At 46.8% G+C, this 17,915-nt stretch overlaps 1 protein-coding gene across 27 annotated transcripts in view; it reads left to right on the top strand.

Moving 5' to 3' along the window:
- Window positions 1-260: 260 nt before the first annotated feature.
- CLIP1 (CAP-Gly domain containing linker protein 1) overlaps window positions 261-17,915 on the top strand; it is a 154,672-nt gene continuing 137,017 nt past the window's right edge. For 11 of the 27 annotated variants that reach the window (XR_010148170.1, XR_010148169.1, XM_009426471.5 and 8 more), the window contains exon 1: window positions 1,275-1,423. The gene's annotated coding sequence lies outside the window, so the exon portion shown is untranslated. Of the gene's footprint in view, window positions 439-933; window positions 1,036-1,269; window positions 1,424-1,576; window positions 2,288-6,468; window positions 6,606-17,915 lie in introns of those variants that run through there. The other 16 variants (XM_054663728.2, XM_054663726.2, XM_063786092.1 and 13 more) reach the window with 12 other exon arrangements.

The raw sequence follows: 17,915 nt of genomic DNA, 5'->3' as shown, positions 1-17,915 counted from the left end.
TAGAAGTGGTCTCATCCTATGACATCTATGATTCCACAGCTTGCTGATTACAGCTGAAGACTGTTTAGATTAGGGGGTGAGGCGCGCCTTTCAGATTAGGAATATGGATATGGGATTTCAGGAGTACCACCACCACCTGACCTTGCAGCCTGTAAATTAGGGCGATGTTGAATTAGGTAACAGCATTTCGAGGGATTTCAGACATGAATGGAGAGGAGGGGCCAGGAGACAAATTTACATAGTTCAGAACTTCGTGCATTACCAGAGCAGTTCCCTCTTCCTGCTCGTCCAGGCAGCACGGTGCTTTGAATAAAGGTCAGCTAGAGGGGTCACCCGCCGATTATTCTCTTCTACTGGCAAGGAGGAGGAAGCCCCTGCCCCCTTATCCACCACAAAATCCAGGGCTTCCCCGACAGCTGCAAATTCCTCCCTGGAGATGTAAGGCTTCTGGGGTTGCCATGGTCCATGGGAGTGAAATGCTGGCCACCCTCTGCTACCCCAGCCCCGAGCAGGCTGTTGCAGCCTTCCCTCCTGTCCCTTTCAAAAGCTTTTAAAGGAAATCCCAGGGGGGAAGGAGGATGGGACACTAACCAGGGCTTCCGTCCAAGCAGCCAGGGCGAATAAAAGGGGCTTTTCTCAAACGAACGGAGCAAACCCTGGGATCGTTTCAAAGGATTTTTAACCCGCGGTCGTTCCCGGAGGGAAGTGGGGAGCAGATACAGTTCTTCCCAAGCTTAACTTGCTCTACAGCTCCTTTCAGCATTTTCTCCAGGGACGCCTCATCCAGGGTCTTTCCCTGGAGGGAGGCGAGGGCAGAGATGATCCTTCCCAATCCCCAACTTAACCTGCTTCGGAAGCGCCTTGCAGCCTGTTTCAAAGGATTTCTCACCCTTGTCTGGCGGGAAGGGGAGGGCAAACAAATGAATCAGCCCCAAAGAGCGGGCTGAGGTCGAGGCTGAATGGGGCTCTTGGGTGTGACTTGCAAATTCTGGGAACACTTTGCAGAAATGACGAGAAGCCCCTCGGAGCAGGCCTGTGGGTTTTCCCTCGCACCTTGCTCCCCAAGCCGGGGCTCGGGAGGGTTCGAGGGCGGAGCGGCGGGCGCGCCGGGGCCAGGATCCTCCCGGGGCCGCGGTGGGCGCAGACAAAGAGGCGGCGGGGCGGCGCGGGGCCGGGCGCGGGCCGCAGGGCCGGTGCGGACTCGAGGGGCCGGGCCGGCCGGGCGGGCGCGGCGGCGGAGCGCTGGGAGGAGCCGCGCGGCGTCTTCTCCTGGCAGCGCGCGCCCGCCCGGCCCCGCGGCGGCGGCGGCGCGTCACGCTCTCCCCCGCCCCGAGCCGACGAGCCGGGAGGCGGGAGGCGGCGGCCGCGGCGGCTGCTGCTGCTGCAGTGGGACAGGTGGCGGTGACCGGCGGCGTCCGAGGAGGTGAGCAGGGGGCGGCGCGGGCCCTCTCCCTTTCCCGGCACCCCCTGCTCCCCTGCCCGCTTTCCGGCCTGCGGGGCCCGCCCAGGGTCGGGTCGGGGGTCGAAGCCCGGCGTCCGGGAGCGGGGCCGAGCCTCGCGCGCCGGAGCCGTCCGGGAGGGGACCGCGGGAGTCTCGGGTGGCCGGCGCCGGAGGCCGGGGGTCCCTGGGGGGCTCCTCCGGAGGTGGAAAAGTGGCGGCCCTGTCAGCGCCGAGCCGGGCCTTCGCTTCCTCCGCCCGCCTCAAGATGGAGCTTGGACTCCTTGCCCCTGCGCCGCCCCAGGCGCCGCTCTCTCCCTGGCGCCCCGCTCCCTCCCCTGGGCCCCGGGGCGGATGTGGGATCGGCCGGACCCCGGGAGGCCGAAGCCGGGCGGGACCTGTTGCCCCGGGCTCCGCGCCTGTCACCTGAGCATTCCTCAGGCCCCGGGTGCCCGGCGCCCGCGGTCCGGCATGGAGGGCACCCTGGCCCGGCCTCCCCCGCTGCCCCGGCTTTTGTTTTCCTCCCAAGTGGGGCTGTGATTCTCGGAGACCGGGGAAGGCTGGAGGTGGCCAGATCGCTCTCGGGTTTCCGAAATCACACCGCTGCCCGGTAATCCGAACCTTCTACCGCGGCAGGGGATTGGCGCGGAAGGCAGATGACACTTGTTCAGAGGTTATTTTACAAGCAGAACCTAGCGATTGCCCGAATTGGAAGGTCCTGCCTTTCAAAAATCGGGTTTCGATTCGGAGGTGAATCCTGAATCCGGCTGTTTCTCCACTTCATGTGGCTTTTCCATCTGGCAGGAGCCGAGCGCCACCCCCTCCTCCCTGCACAGCCCCACCTCTTTGGTATGAAGAAATTACACGTTGTCCGTCATCGGTTTAGATACCTGTTTTTAGCAAAACTTGGGCGCCAGTGAACTGTTTTTTAAAACAAAGGGTGGAGAAGATTCTGTAATTGTGTGTGTGTGATTCAGCAGCCTGGCCTTCTTCCTCTTTTAGGACAGTGGCCCCTAGCAGCTCTATAAGTATTAAGTGCTGTGGCCACTGCTGTCATTAGGGTTATGATTCTGGCTGTTCTTATTATTTGATTTGTGTCACTACTGTTAGCGATGGTATCCACGAATCAGGAGAGTATCCCAGAGTCAGGAATGTGTTTGTTTGACTTTTAGATTTAATGATAACCTTTAGCAAGAATCCCCAGGCATGTCGCTTCTCAGACTTGGGGCCTTTTTTTCTCTGTAAATTATAACAATGAACATTTATTGAAGGCATCTTGTGGCCAGGCTCTGGGCTAGCCTTTTATGTGTTTTATTTCATTTAATCAACCCTAACCCAGTGAGCGTGCTGTCGTCATGTGCATTCGGCAGGAGGGTCATAGAAAGGTCAAGTAACTTGACCAGGGTTATACAGCTAAGCACCTGAAGTCAGAATACCTTTTACCAGCATGTGAACTCAGGTATTCTGACTTCAGGTGCTTAGTTATTCGATTAGTATAGGGAATCTGTGGCAAAAAGCAAGGCTAGTCTGTCTGTCTGTCTATCCATCTATCAATCAATCAATCAATGAGAGGGAGCCTCAATCTGTCCCCCCGGCCGGAGTGCAGTGGCGTGATCTCAGCTTACTGCAATCTCGGCCTCCCAGGTTTAAGCGATTCTCATGCCTCAGCCTCCTGAGTACTGGAATTACAGGTGCCCGCCACCACGCCCGGCTAATTTTTGTATCTGTGGTAGAGATGGGGTTTCACCACGTTGCCCAGGCTGATCTCGAACTCCTGGGCTCAAGTCATCCACCTGCTTTGGGCTCCCAAAGTGCTGGGATTACAGGTGTGAACTACCGCACCTGGCCCCAAGGCTGGTCTACATTAAAGCAAAGTTGAAGTGGGTAATTGCTTGGCCAAAGGCTTGTGCCCGATTTTTAAGGTTCAGAGAAAGCAGTTAAGTACATCTTCCCACTAGACCTAGTTCAAAGGGGAAAACTGAAACCGGGTGGGACCCTGGGTAGGTATTTTGCCTGAAGATCAAGATTTTGCCCTTCCCTATTTTTTCAATCATTGCTTCAGCTCCAGCTTGCACTTCAGCATGACATAAGCTAATCTGGTTTCTGTCCTATTGAGGAGTTTAGAATCTGATATCCTTATCTCTTTTTTTTTTTTTTTGACATGGAATTTCACTCTTGTTGCCTAGGCTGGAGTGCAATGGCGTGATCTCGGCTCACTGCAACCTCTGCCTACTGGGTTCAAGCGATTCTCCTGCCTCAGCTTCCCGAGTAGCTGGGATTTTAGGTGCCTGCCACCATGCCTGGCTAATTTTTTGTATTTTTGTAGTAGAGATGGAGTTTCACCACGTTGGCCAGCCAGGCTGATCACACCTGACCTCAGGTGATCCGCCTGCCTCAGCCTCCCAAAGTGCTGGGATTATAGGTGTGAGCCACCACGCCTGGCCTGATGTCCTTATCTTAAAAAAAAATTTTTTTACCTAGTGGCTAAAATTCACTCTGTCACATCCCATGTGACTCATAAGGGACATGAACTAACTCAGTCATGTTTGATTCTTGCTTTTTTTTTTTTTTTGAGACAGAGTCTCGCATCTCGCTCTGTTGCCCAGGCTGGAGTGCAGTGGTGCAACCTCCGCTTCCCAGGCTCAAGCAATTCTCCTGCCTCAGCCTCCCGAGTAGCTGGGATGACAGGCACACACCACGGCACCGGGCTAGTTTTTGTATTTTTAGTAGAGACAGGGTTTCACGATGTTGGCCAGGCTGGTCTCGAACTCCTGACCTCAAGTGATCCTCTCACCTCGGCCTCCCAAAGTGCTGGGATTACAGGCATGAGCCACTGTGCCCGGCCGATTCTTGCTTTTTAAGTGCTGTCTGCTGGGATTCGAAAGCCAGTGGATGGTGTGTAAGAGATGAGTTGATTCTCTTATGGCCCATACAAAGGTAGGCACCTTTGAACCTGTCACATACTGGGCACCTGGTGTTCTTCGTTATTACTTACAGGTAGATTTCTGGTCTTCCTTGAATAGATATATCAAGGCCAGGGTCTTCACGTTTCGGGACCCTTGCAGAATTCTGTGGAGTTCCATGTACTCAGTAAACGTTTTTTTTTTTTTTTTAATTAAAATTTTTTTTTTTTTGAGACAGAGTCTCACTCTGTTGCCCAGGCTAGAGTGTAGTGGTGCAATTTTGGTTCACTGCAACCTTTGCCTCCTGGGTTCAAGTGATTCTCCCACCTCAGCCTCCCAAGTAGCTGGGACAACAGGAATCTGCCACATGCCTGGCTAATGTTTGTATTTTTACTAGAGCTGGGGTTTCACCATGTTGGCCAGGCTGGTCTCCAACTCTTGAATTCAAATGATCCACCTGCTTTGGCCTCCCAAAGTGTTGGGATTACAGGTGTGAGCCACCGTGCCCATCTATTTCTTGGTTAATTGAAAATATAAGGTTCATAAATGTCAGATTGATTTTATAGAAGTCAAACCAAAGGAAAAAACAGGAGGTAGTATAGTAAAGTCACAGGGAGAGGGTTTAATATTTGTTAACATTACAAGAGAATTTTGTCTATATATTGTTAACTAAATCGAGACTTTCACTTTGTATGACTTTTCACTATCCAAATAATCAGCTTCTTCTCTGACTGAGAGGTCAAATGTATTTTTCTCTGATATGAAGAGTAGACAATGTTTATTAGTCATAGCAAGCCTGTAGTTCTCCTTTGCAGTATTTTTTTTTTTAGACACAGGGTCTCGCTCTGTCATGCAGGCTGGAGTGCAGTGGCACAATCATAGTTCACTACAGCCTTGAACTCCCTCCTGGGCTCAAGCAGTCCTCCCACTTCAGCCTCCTGAGTAGCTAGGACTACAGGTGCATGCTATCGTGCCTGGCTAATTAAAAAAAAATTTTTTTTCCTGTAGAGATGAGGTCTTGCTATGTTTCCCAAGCTGGTCTTGAACTCCTAGGCTCAAACAGTCCTCCTAACTTGGCCTCCCAAAGTGCTGGGATTACAGGCATGAGCCACCATGCCCAGCCCCACTATCCAAATAATCAACTTCTTTCCTCTTCTTGTAGAAATGAGATGGAAGGTCAAGTGTGTTTTTCTTTGATATGAAGAGTAGACAGTGTTGTTTATTATGGCAAATCTATAGTTCTCTTTTGCAGTATTTTTGAACTGTGACAGCATCCCTAAAGGCAGCTTGATGGGCTATGATATACCTATCTGTGGGCTGTAATTAGATCTCATTTGGTATTCAGGCAACAAATATTTATTGAGCATGTACCGTGTGCCAGGTGCTGTTCTAGATGATGGTGATACAACAGTGAATAAAAGACAGAAATCCCTGCTATTCTCTTGGAACTTCCCTTCAAGTAGAGAAGGCAGACAATAAACAAAAAGTAAATTTATTGTATGTTAGGTGACACATGGCAAAGAAAAAACAATCAGAGAAGGGAAAGTATAAAGTACTAGGGGTAAGAGTTAGAAGAATGGAAATTTTACATAGGGCAGCAAGAGGAGACCTAGCTGGGAATGTGACTTTCGAGTAGAGACAGAAAGGAAGTGAAGGAATGTAGAGCCCAGAGAGAAAAACATCCTAGGGAGAAGGAAGGAGGAGGCAGGACATTGAAGACTTTCTAGGCTGTAGTCCTTAAAATATGTATTTGTTGAAATATTTAAAAATACAGAATAATTTGGCCGGGCGCGGTAGCTCACACCTGTAATCCCAGCACCTTGGGAGGCCGAGGTGGGTGGATCACGAGGTCAGGAGATTGAGACCATCCTGGCTAACGCAGTGAAACCCCGTCTCTACTAAAAATACAAAAAATTAGCCAGGCTGCGTGGCAGGTGCCTGTAGTCCCAGCTACTCAGGAGGCTGAGGCAGGAGAATGGCGTGAACCCAGGAGGCGGAGCTTGCAGTGAGCGGAGATCTCGCCACTGCACTCCAGCCTGGGCAACAGAGCAAGACTCCGTTTCAAAAAAAAAAAAAAAAAGGCAGAATAATTTTATGCCTTTTTAAAAAATTGCTTTTGTTTTTTAGAGACAGAGTCTCACTCAGTCACCAGGCCGGAGTGCAGTGGCACAATTATAACTCACTATAGCCTTGGACTCCTGGACTCAAGCCGTCCTCCTGCCTCAGCCTCCCAAGTAGCTAGGAGGTGTGTACCACCACACACAGTAAGTTTTTTTTTTGTTTTGTTTTGTTTTTAAGACAAAATCTTGTTTTTGTCCCCCAGACTGGAGTGCAATGGAGCAATCCCAGCTCACTGCAACCTCCGTCTCCCAGGTTCAAGCGATTCTCCTGCCTCAGCCTCCAAGTAGCTGGGATTACAGGCACGTGCCACCACACCTGGCTAATTTTTGTATTTTTAGTAGAGACGGGGTTTCACCATGTTGGCCAGGCTGATCTAACTCCTGACCCTCAGGTGATCTGCCTGCCTCAGCCTTCCAGAGTGCTGGGATTACAGGCATGAGCCACTGCGCCTGGCCCAGCAAATTTTTTTTTGGAACTCTTGGCCTCAAGAGATCCTCCCACCCAGACTGTTGGGATTACCGGTGTGATCCACCACACCTGGGCACCATGTTATTGTTATAATTATTTTTTGAGATGGAGTGTCGCTCTTGTTGCCCAGGCTGGAGTGCAATGGCGTGATCTCTGCTTACTGCAACCTCTGCCTCCTGGGTTCAAGCAATTCTTCTGCCTCAGCCTCCCAAGTAGCTGGGATTACAGGCATACACCACCACACCCGGCTAGTTTTATATTTTTAGTAGAGATGGCGTTTCACTGCGTTTGTCAGGCTGCTCTTGAACTCCTGACCTCAGGTGATCTACCCACTGCAGCTTCCCAAAGTGCTGGGATTACAGGTGTGAGCCACTGCTCCCGGCCACCATGTTATTTTTAATTAATTTTTTGAGAAGGGGTCTTATTATATCGCCCAAGCTAGACTCAAATTCCTGAGCTTAAGTGATCCTCTCATCTCAACCTCCCCAGTAGCTGGGACTGTAGGCTTGTACTACTGTGCTGACTATGTCATGTTATTAATGATTTTGATGAAGATAAAGATACGGGGGAAAATGAGGCTCAAAGAATTTCCCTAATTTGCCTAAAAGTCCATACAGCTAGTGAATAGAAATTGAGCCCAGTTTAGGTTATTTTAAGTAATGTACAGAATACCTTGGCAATGGCACAAAGGCCAGCCCAGTACTTGATGTTCAGATGTGCTATTGAGTGTATACTTTCCTATTTCTATCCATCTGTTCAGGACTGTTCAGGACTTTTTTTTTCTTTTTGAGATGGAGTCTCTCTCTATCACCCAGGCTGGAGAGCAGTGGCGCTATCTTGGCTCACTGCAACCTCTGCCTCCCGGGTTCAAGCGATTCTCTGCCTCAGCCTCCTGAGTAGCTGGGATTACAGGCGCCTGCCACCACGCCCAGATAGTTTTTGTATTTTCAGTAGAGACAGGGTTTCACCATCTTGGCCAGGCTGGTCTTGAACTCCTGACCTCATGATGCACCCGCCTCAGCCTCCCACAGTGCTGGGATTACAGGCATGAGCCACCGCGCCAGGCCCAGGATCTTTGCTTAACTTTGGGAGGCCTGATAACTTGATATTGGCGTATATAGATTTTTCCTGGAATTGCGCACCTTGTAACAAAGCCGTCCTTTTTAGTCTTAAAGTTTTATAGTTCAAAATCTATGGGTTTTTTTTTTGAGATGGAGTCTCCCTCTGTCACTCAAGCTGGAGTGCAGTGGCACGATCTTAGCTCACTGCAACCTCTGCCTCCCGGGTTCAAGCAATTCTCCTGCCTCAGCCTCCTGAGTAGCTGGGATTACAGGCACGCTCCACCATGCGTGACTGATTTTTGTATTTTTAGTAGAAACAGGGTTTCACCATTTTGGCCAGGCTGGTCTCAAACTCCTGACCTCAGGTGATCCACCCGCCTTGGCCTCCCAAAGTGGTGGGATTACAGGCGTGAGCCACCGTGCCTAGCCAAAATCTATGTTTAATAGAAAACTTTAGATAACACTTTTTTTTTTTCTTTTTTGAGACGGAGTCTCGCTCTGTCGCCCAGGCTGGAGTGCAGTGGCGCCATCTCGGCTCACTGCAAGCTCCGCCTCCCAGGTTCACGGCATTCTCCTGCCTCAGCCTCCCGAGTAGCTGGGACTACAGGCGCCCGCCACCACGCCCGGCTAATTTTTTTGTATTTTTAGTAGAGATGGGGTTTCACTGTGTTGGCCAGGATGGTCTTGATCTCCTGACCTCGTGATCCGCCCGCCTCTGCCTCCCAAAGTGCTGGGATTACAGGCGTGAGCCACTGCGCCCAGCCACTTTTCAATCTTAATTGGAAAGCAGTGTCAGTTGTCAGTATTTGCCAAGATACGAGTTTTTAGATAGCTGTTTAGGGAGGCTTTAAACTATTAACAGCGTCTTATGTTTTTTTAAAAAATTATTTATTATTATTATTTTTTGAGACAGAGTCTTGCTCCGTGGCCGAGGCTGGAGTGTACTGGTGTGATCTTGACTCACTGCAGCCTCCGCCTCCTGGGTTCAAAGGACTGTCATGCCTCAGCCTCCTGAGTAGCTGGGATTATAGGCATGCGCCACCATGCCCCGCTAATTTTTTTTTAGCATTTTTAATATACGTAGTGTGTTTCCCATAGAGGCGGAACTCAAAGAATCCGTATGCTTTAAGTTGGCATTTGAGTTACAATGCACTCTTAAGGGAAACCATAATGACCGATGGTACTGTACAAGAATTTTGGGCTGGGCGTGGTGGCTCATGCCTGTAAATCCCAGCACTTTGGGAGGCCGAGGCGGGTGCATCACGAGATCAAGAGATCAAGACCATCCTGGCCAACATGGTGAAACCCCGTCTCTTCTAAAAATACAAAAAATTAGCCAGGCATGGTGGCAGGCGCCTGTAATCCCACCTACTTGGGAGGCTGAGGCAGGAGAATCGCTTGAACCTGGGAGGTGGAGGTTGCAGTGAGCTGAGATTGTGCCATTGCACTCCAGCCTGGGCAAAAAGATAGAAACTCCGTCTCAAAAAACAGATGTTTGGCCAGGTGCAGTGGCTCATGTCTATAATCCCAGCACTTTGGGAGAGTAAGGCAGGAGGATCACTTGAGTCCAGGAGTTTGAGATCAGCCTGGGCAACACATTGAGACCTCCGTCTCTACAAAAACTTAAAAAAATTAGCTGAATGTGATGATACATGCCTGTAGTCCCACCTACTTGGGAGGCTGAGGCAGGAGGATCTCTTAAACCCAAGAAATCTGATCCCAGGAGGCTACAGTGAGCTGTGTTCATGCCACTGCACTCCAAGCTGGACAACAGAGTGAGACCCTGTCTCAAAAAAAAAAAAAAAAAAAAACCCCAAAACCAAAGTACACATATTAAAGTGTACAATTCAATCAAAATTTAAAATAAAAACAATTTCAAGGAAGAGTGACCTCTTCAGGTTTCAATCAAGGGAACAGAGGGAGACTTTTTTTGTTGCTTGTAGTTTGTCAGAGTGTAATTAGCCAACCTTGAATTTGGCTAGGACATCTGGGGTAATATCCTGGCCCTGGCACCAAGTACCAAGGAATCTTGGCCACAATGAGTAAAGAGCTTTTTTTTTTTTTTTTCTTTTAATCTCCATATGGCACTTCCAGAAGGACATATTCCACTAGCACTAACTCAATGGGTGGGTCTACTTTTTAATTGTCTATTTATTGTGGTTCAGCAACAAAATCTTAAAAGTATGCTTTCAAAATCTCTCAAAAGAGGAAGTAGTCATATTACAGAATCCCTATTGGGAACCCTCCTTGGTGTCTCTTACCCTGGGGAAGTTTATTCTCATCCACCTCTTTGCAGGAATGCTAATGAGACTACAGGCAGACATTTTGCTGCCCTAATGTTTTCTATAAGTGTAAGCTCTAAAATACTTCCGACTTGAATTAAGCAGTTTGGTGTTTGTTTGCTCCTTTGCTTACTTATGTCTAAGTATGACTTGGATAGATCCCAGTTTAACTCTGCCCCTTTTTAACACTTAAAATTGCCGAGTCCTTGGTTTATAATATCTTCTCCGAAGTTAAGACCCAGAAGATCCAGATGTTCAGGGTGTGCAAATCATCCAAAACTTGGGTTTGATGTATAAAGGGAAGGCAATATAATAAGTCTTTTCCCCCCCTGATTCTAAAAATCCCTTCTTTTACTCAAGTATTGTAGTGAAATATTTGGCATATTTTCCCCGTCTTCTCAGGAAAGATAAGAGTCAGTAGGGATGTTTTCCTGAAAATCTTTTAATCCAGGCCTTTGACCTCTTGCCTCCTCTCTCTTCCTGATTTACCCCATATAATGACTTTTTATTAGAGACATTATGTTCTAATACCTTAAAGCAGGAAGGGACCTATTTAGACTTTTCCTTTCTAGACCGTAAATAAACTTTATAAGCAGGGTGATTTTTTTATAGCCTAAGTGAAAGAAAACTTATTGCCTGGGTTTCTGAAAAGTGAGTGTCTTTATTACATGAAACCATGTGACTAGTTTCTGTTGAAAGGGATACGTAGCTTGCTTAGGTTGTCATCTTGAGAATCTAGTCAAGTTTAGATTTTAGAAAATGTTTTCCAGTGAAGTTTTTTTTAGGGTCTCAGGTTTATTTTTTTCTTTATATATTAGTTTTAAGATGGGCTTTACATTTTAGTAACATAATGTTCTCTTCTTAAAATATGTAGGTTAATTGTATAAATTATAAAATTTGCATAGATACAAAAACACAGAAAAAAACAAATTATCCATGATGCTACTGCCCAGAGGAATCTTTTTGATACTTTAGAGTATGTACTTTCGTCTTTTTTTGTTTTTTAGAGACGGAGTCTCGCTCTGTCACCCAGGCTGGAGTGCAGTGGCGTGATCTTGACTCACTGCAACCTCCGCCTCCCGAGTTCAAATGATTCTCCTGCCTCAGCCTCTTGAGTAGCTGAGATTACAAACACGTGCCACCTTGCCCGTCTAATTTTTGTATTTTTAGTAGAGACGGGGTTTCGCCATGTTGGCCAGGCTGGTCTCAAACTGATGACCTCATGAAATCCGCTCACCTCAGCCTTCCAAAGTGCTGGGATTACAGGGGTAAGCCACCATACCTGGCCTCAGTCTTCTTATTAAAAAATTTTTTTGGCCAGGTGTGGTGGCTCACCCCTGTAATCCCAGCACTTTGGGAGGCTGAAGTGGGTGGATCCCGTGAGCTCAGGGCAACATGGCAAAACTCCATTTCTACAAAAACAAAAGTTAGCCAGGGATGGTTGTGTACCTGTGGGCTTAGCTACTCAGGAGGCTGAGGTGGGAGGATTCCTTGAGCCCAGGAGGTTGAGGCTGCAGTAAGCCATGATTGTGCCATTGCACTCCAGCTTGGGTGTCAGAGTGAGAGCCTGTCTCTTAAAAAAAAAAAAAAAAAGAAAAAAGAAAATAACTGGTTGTAGATAGTAAGTAGGAAAACTGCTAAGTATACCAGTTTTTTAAAAAAAACAGCTTTATTGAGATATAATTCATATGCCATACAGTTTAGTAACTTAAAGTATACAATTCAGTGGTTTTTTAGTATATTCGCAGTTATGCACCCATCACCATGATCAGTTTTATTATATTTTCATTTTTTTCCTTTTCTCCCAGTTGGAAAAGTAAGTTTTAATATATTTTTGTCATCCCCAGAAGAAATCATGTATCCATTAGCAGTCACTCCTTATTTCTGCCAACTTTCCCAGCCCTAGGCAGGAGGCCAGGAGTTTGATGCCAGCCTGGGCAACATGGCAAATCTACTCTCGTCTCTACAGATTTGTTTATTCTGGACATTTCTTATAAAGGGAATCATACATGATGACTGGCTTCCTTCGCTTACCATAGTGTTTTCAGGGTTCCTCCATGTTGTGGCATGCATCTGCCCTTGATTCCTTTTTATGGTTGAGTAATATTCTGTTGTGTAGATATACCCCAATACCACATTGTGTCTCTTCATCACTTGATGAACCTTTGGATTGTTTCTACTTTTTGTCTCATGAATACTGCTGCTGTGAGCATTCATGTATAAATTTTTTGTTTTTGTTTTTGTTTTTGTTTTTGAGATGGAGTTTCGCCCTTGTCTCCCAGGCTGGAGTGCAATGGCATGATCTCGGCTCATTGCAACCTCCACCTCCTGGGTTGAAGCAAATCTCCTGCCTCAGCCTCCCCAATAGCTGGGATTACAGGCGCCTGCCACCACACCAGGTTAATTTTTATAGTTTTAGTAGAGACAGGGTTTCGCCATGTTGCCTGGGCTTGTCTCAAAACTCCTGACCTCAGGTGATCCGCCCACCTCAGCCTCCCAAAGTGCTGGGATTACAGGCGTAAGCCACTATGCCTGGCTCTTGTGTATAATTTTTTGTGTAGACATATGCTTGCTTTTATGTTGGGCCTATACCTAAGAATGTTATAGAATTGCTGGGTCATATGCGAACTCTACCTTTTGAGGCAGTACAATACTGTTTTCCAAAGTGGTTGTACCACCAGCAATGAATGAGGTTCAGCTTGTCCAAATCCTCACCAGCACTTCTATGTCTTTTTGATTATAGTCATCCTAGTGAGTGTGCAGTGTGGTATCTCATCGTGATTTTGATTTGTATTTACCTGGTGGCTAGTAATATTGAACATCCTTTCATGTGCTTATTGGCCGTTTTTATAGCTTCTTTGGAGAAACAAACCGGTTATCTTTTTCTTTTTACCTTCAAAATATTACTTATAAGGCCGGATGTGGTGGCTCACGCCTGTAATCCCAGCACTTTGGGAGGCTGAGGTGGGCAGATCACTTGAGGTCAGGAGTTCGAGACCAGCCTGGCCAACATGGCAAAACCCTGTCTCTACTAAAAATACGAAAATTAGCTGGGTGTGGTGGCACGTGCCTGTAATCCCAGCTACTCGGGAGGCTGAGGCAGGAGAATCGCTTGAACCCGGGAGGTGGAGGTTGCAGTGAGCCGAGATTGCGCCACTGCACTCCAGCCTGAGTGACAGAGCGAGACTCCATCTCAAAAAAAAAAAAAAAAAAAAGTGTGTGTGTGTCTGTGTATATATATATGTGTGTGTGTGTATACGTAAATAAAAATAAATATAACTTTACAAAGGCAAAGTATAGAACAGTGGTATGTTACCATTTGGAATGAAAATAGTATACAAAAGAATGCCTTTATCTTTTAGTTTCTATATTTAGCAGATATTTATTAAGCATCTACTATAGGGAGGTACTAGCCCAGACACTGGGAAAGTTGAGTAAAACAGTCATGTGTCCTGCTCTCGAGGAAACTGTAGCTGTTAATGGATTGCAGATTAAGAGCAAGAAATGAGGCTGGGCATGGTGACTCATGCCTGTAATCCCAGCACTTTGGGAGGCTGAGGTGGGTGGATCACTTGAGGCCAGGAGTTCAAGACTAGCCTGGCCAACATAGCAAAACCCTGTCTCTACTAAAAATACAAAAAATTAGCCGGGCATGGTGACAGGCGCCTGTAGTCCCAGCTACTCGGGAGGCTGAGGCAGGAGAATGGCGTGAACCCAGGAGGCGGAGCTTTCAGTGAGCCGAGATCTCACCACTGCACTCCAGCCTGGGTGACAGAGCAAGACTCAGTCTCAAAAAAAAAAAAAAGAAAAATAACAAACACTGAAGTTAGATTTTAAAATCCAAATGAGGCCGGGCGTGGTGGCCCACGCCTGTCATCTTAGCACTTTGGGAGGCCGAGGTGGGTAGATCACCTGAGGTCAGGAGTTCGAGACCAGCCTGGCCAACATGGCGAAAGCCTGTCTCTACTAAAAATACAAAAACTAGCTGGGGGTGGTGGCAGGGGCCTGTAATCCCAGCTACTCCGGAGGCTGATGCAGGAGAATCGCTTGAACCTGGGAGGCAGAGGTTGCAGTGAGCTGAGATTGAGCCACTGCACTCCAACCTGGGCAACAGAGTGAGACTCTGTCTTGAAAAAAATTAAAATCCAAATGAAACCAATTCCTAGTTTCCACTTACAGCATCTAAGGTGGTTGTACAGAAACTATCTTATGGATTTGTGAGTAAATTTAGTAGACTGCTTCTCTTGAAATATAGGCTGGGCGTGGTGGCTCATGCCTGTAATCCCAGCACTTTGGGAGGCCAAGGTGGGCAGATCACTTGAGGCCAGGAGTTTGAGACCAGCCTAGCCAACATGGTGAAACCCTGTCTCTACTAAAAATATAAAAATTAGCTGGGCGTGGTTGCGCATGCCTGTAATCCCAGCTACTCGAGAGGCTGAGGCAGAAGAATCGCTTGAACCTGGGTGGCAGTGGTTGCAGTGAACTGAGATCATGCCACTGTATTCCAGCCTGGGCAACAGAGCAAGACTCCATCTCAAAAAAAAAGAAAAAGAAAAGAAAAATATTATAGGCTGGGCGTGGTAACTCATGCCTGTAATCCCAGCACTCTGGGAGGCCAAGGCGGGCGGATCACCTGAGGCCAGGAGTTTGAGACCAGCCTGGCCAACATGGTGAAACCCTGTCTCTACTAAAATATAAAGATTAGCCGGGCATGGTTGTGCAGACCTGTAATCCCAGCTACTTGGGAGGCTGACGCAGGAGAATCACTTGAGCCTGGGAGGCGGAGGTTGCAGTAAGCCAAGATCGTGCCACCCTGGGTGACAGAGTGGAGACTCCATCTCAAAAAAAATAATAAACAATAAAAAAAATAGCAAGGTGCCCTGTAGTATTGTGAAAATAGAAACGTGGTTATAGGCCGGGCACAGTGGCTCATGCCTTTAATTCCAACACTTTGGGAGGCTGAGGCAGGAGGATCTCTTGAGCCCAGGAGTTCAAGACCAGCCTGGGCAACATAGTCTCTTAAAAACAGAATAGGCTGGGCGCGGTAGCTCACGCCTGTAATCCCAGCACTTTGGGAGGCCGAGGCGGGTGGATCACAAGGTCAGGAGATCGAGACCATCCTGGCTAACACGGTGAAACCCTGTCTCCACTAAAAATACAAAAAATTAGCCTGGTGTGGTGGCAGGCGCCTGTAGTCCCAGCTACTCGGGAGGCTGAGGCAGAAGAATGGCGTGAACTTGGGAGGTAGAGGTTGCAGTGAGCCGAGATTGCACCACCGCACTCCAGCCTGGGCGACAGAGTGAGACTCTATCTCAAAAAAATATATAATAAAAAATAAAGAAATGTCTCAAAAAAATGTGGTTATTTGTCCATTGTCTCTCAAGACCTATAGCAACTATTAAACTTGCTCATTTGCAAAATAAAAACAAGAACCTTTTTTTTTTTTTTTTTTTTTTGAGACGGAGTATCATTCTTGTCGTCTAGGCCAGAGTGCAATGGTGTGAGCTCTGTAACCTCCGTCTCCCGGGTTCAAGTGATTGTCCTGCCTCAGCCTCCTGAGTAGCTGGGATTACAGGTGCCCGCCACCATGCCCGGCTAATTTTTGTATTTTTAGTAGAGATGGGGTTTCGCCATGTTAGTCAGGTTGGTCTTGAACTCCTGACCTCAGGTGATTTGCCTCGGCCTCCCAAAGTGTTGGCATTACAGGCAAGAAAGCTTTTATGAAAAGAAAAAAACCCAATCCAATATGAAAGACCTTGATTCTTCTAGGAGTTGTCTTTGTACCCTTTTCTTGTTCAGAGCAGTTTTGGTATCCTTTTGCTTTTAGTGTGGGCCATGTCTGACTGTTTAAGGGGCAGGCAACAATATGCCAACTTTTTTCCTTTGTGAAGAATGGAAAGGGAAATCAATTCTTTTTTTTTTTTTTTTTTTTTTTTTTTTTTGAGACAGGGTCTCACCAAAAACCCTCCTTGTAGCACGTGTTCTCACTCTGTCTCAAGAAAAAAAAAAAAAAAACTCATCCAGGCTGGAGTGCAGTGGCACAATCACAGCTCACTGCAGCTTCAATCTCATGGGCTCAGGTGATCCTCCTTCAGCCTCCCAGATAGCCTGGACTGCAGGCACGCGACACCATACCTGGCTAATTTTTTGTAGAGGTGGAGTTTTGCCGTGTTGCCCAGGCTGGTTTTGAACTCCTGGGCTCAAGTGATCTTCCTGCCTCAGCCTCCCAAAGTGCTGAGATTGCAGGTGTGAACCACCTTGGCTGGGGAGGTCAGTTTTAACTTGCCTTGAGATTGACTCTTTGATCTCACTGCTGTATATAATAATTTAGAAACATTTATTCATCAGTTTACATTAGGGTCAGGAGCCTGGAGATTGGGGTTTTAGTCCTAGACTGTTAAGTAAGTATGACCTTGACAAGTGATTTCACTTTTTAGAATCAGTTTTCTTGTTGGTAAAATGAGAGAGTTGAACTAGATTGCTACAGTCTCTTCTGATTCTAACATTTTATGATGCTATATTAAGCACATTGCTTCTTTTTACACGTTAGTATAATTGACTGCTGCCGACCCATTAAGTGAGTTCTTCTGGGAGATACTAGAGAGGCCTAGTAATTTCAGCCCCTTTTAAGATCTGTGTCTTAAGCTAGTGGTATGTGTTAGAGTTACAAAGTCACAGGAATTTTGTAAAATTTTGTGTAAATGAACAAAATAACTCAAATTATTCAGCTTTCCATGTTCCCTTAAAACATTTTTTTTTTTTTTTTTTGGCAGATGGAGGAACATTGGGAGGCTCTTTATTTTCTGCGTGCTAAGTAGTAGGAATATAAATCTGCACTCAGACTGAGCTGTGCAAAGGCATTCATAATTGCAGGCAGTTGCATCAGAGCTCAGAGTTCCATCTCTAAAAAAAAACCATTGTCTTATGCCCCAACCTTCTCCCTGGGTTAGTTTTTAATCCTGTCCTTCCTTTTTAAAACTTCTCTAGGTACAACTTGTATTCTGTACTATGTCATACACACCTTAAGTTTTAAATACATATAATTTTCTTAAGCACAGAATAATTTTTCAAAGGGGTATGTCTACTCTTGACTTTGGAAAGATACCATAAACTTTGTATTTACTGTCAGTGTCTTATTGTGTGATATTCTCAAATCAACACTTAAGGTTAGCAGGCTAATTTTATAAATTGCTCTGTAAGGTTTGTCTCAGTTAGAAATTGGAAATAAAACTTCCTTGTAGCTCCTTTTGAATTAAGGAGCCAGTTAATTTTCTGATACTTACTGACTTGTGTCAGTCCTTTAGTGTCTGAATGGGCTTTTCACATTGATCCATTTATTTTTACTTGTTTGAGACAAGGTCTCACTCTGTGGGACCACAGGCACACACCACCACGCCTGGCTAATTTTTGTATTTTTTGCAGAGACAGAGTTTCGCCATGTTTCCTAGGATGATCTCAAACTCCTGAGCTCAAAACTATCTGCCCACCTTGGCCTCCCAAAGTGTTGGGATTATGGGCGTGAGCCACTGAGCTGGCCCGCATTGACCTTTTAAATAAACAGTGATTACAATAGTTACTCATCTTTCGTACTTTATCCTTAAAGATATGCTGTTTGCTTCCCGCCCCCCATCCCCCAGATGGA

Source organism: Pan troglodytes, chromosome 10 (genome assembly GCF_028858775.2).
Source record: "Pan troglodytes isolate AG18354 chromosome 10, NHGRI_mPanTro3-v2.0_pri, whole genome shotgun sequence".
Taxonomy (NCBI): domain Eukaryota; kingdom Metazoa; phylum Chordata; class Mammalia; order Primates; family Hominidae; genus Pan; species Pan troglodytes.
This window is presented reverse-complemented; position numbering and strand designations above follow the sequence as displayed.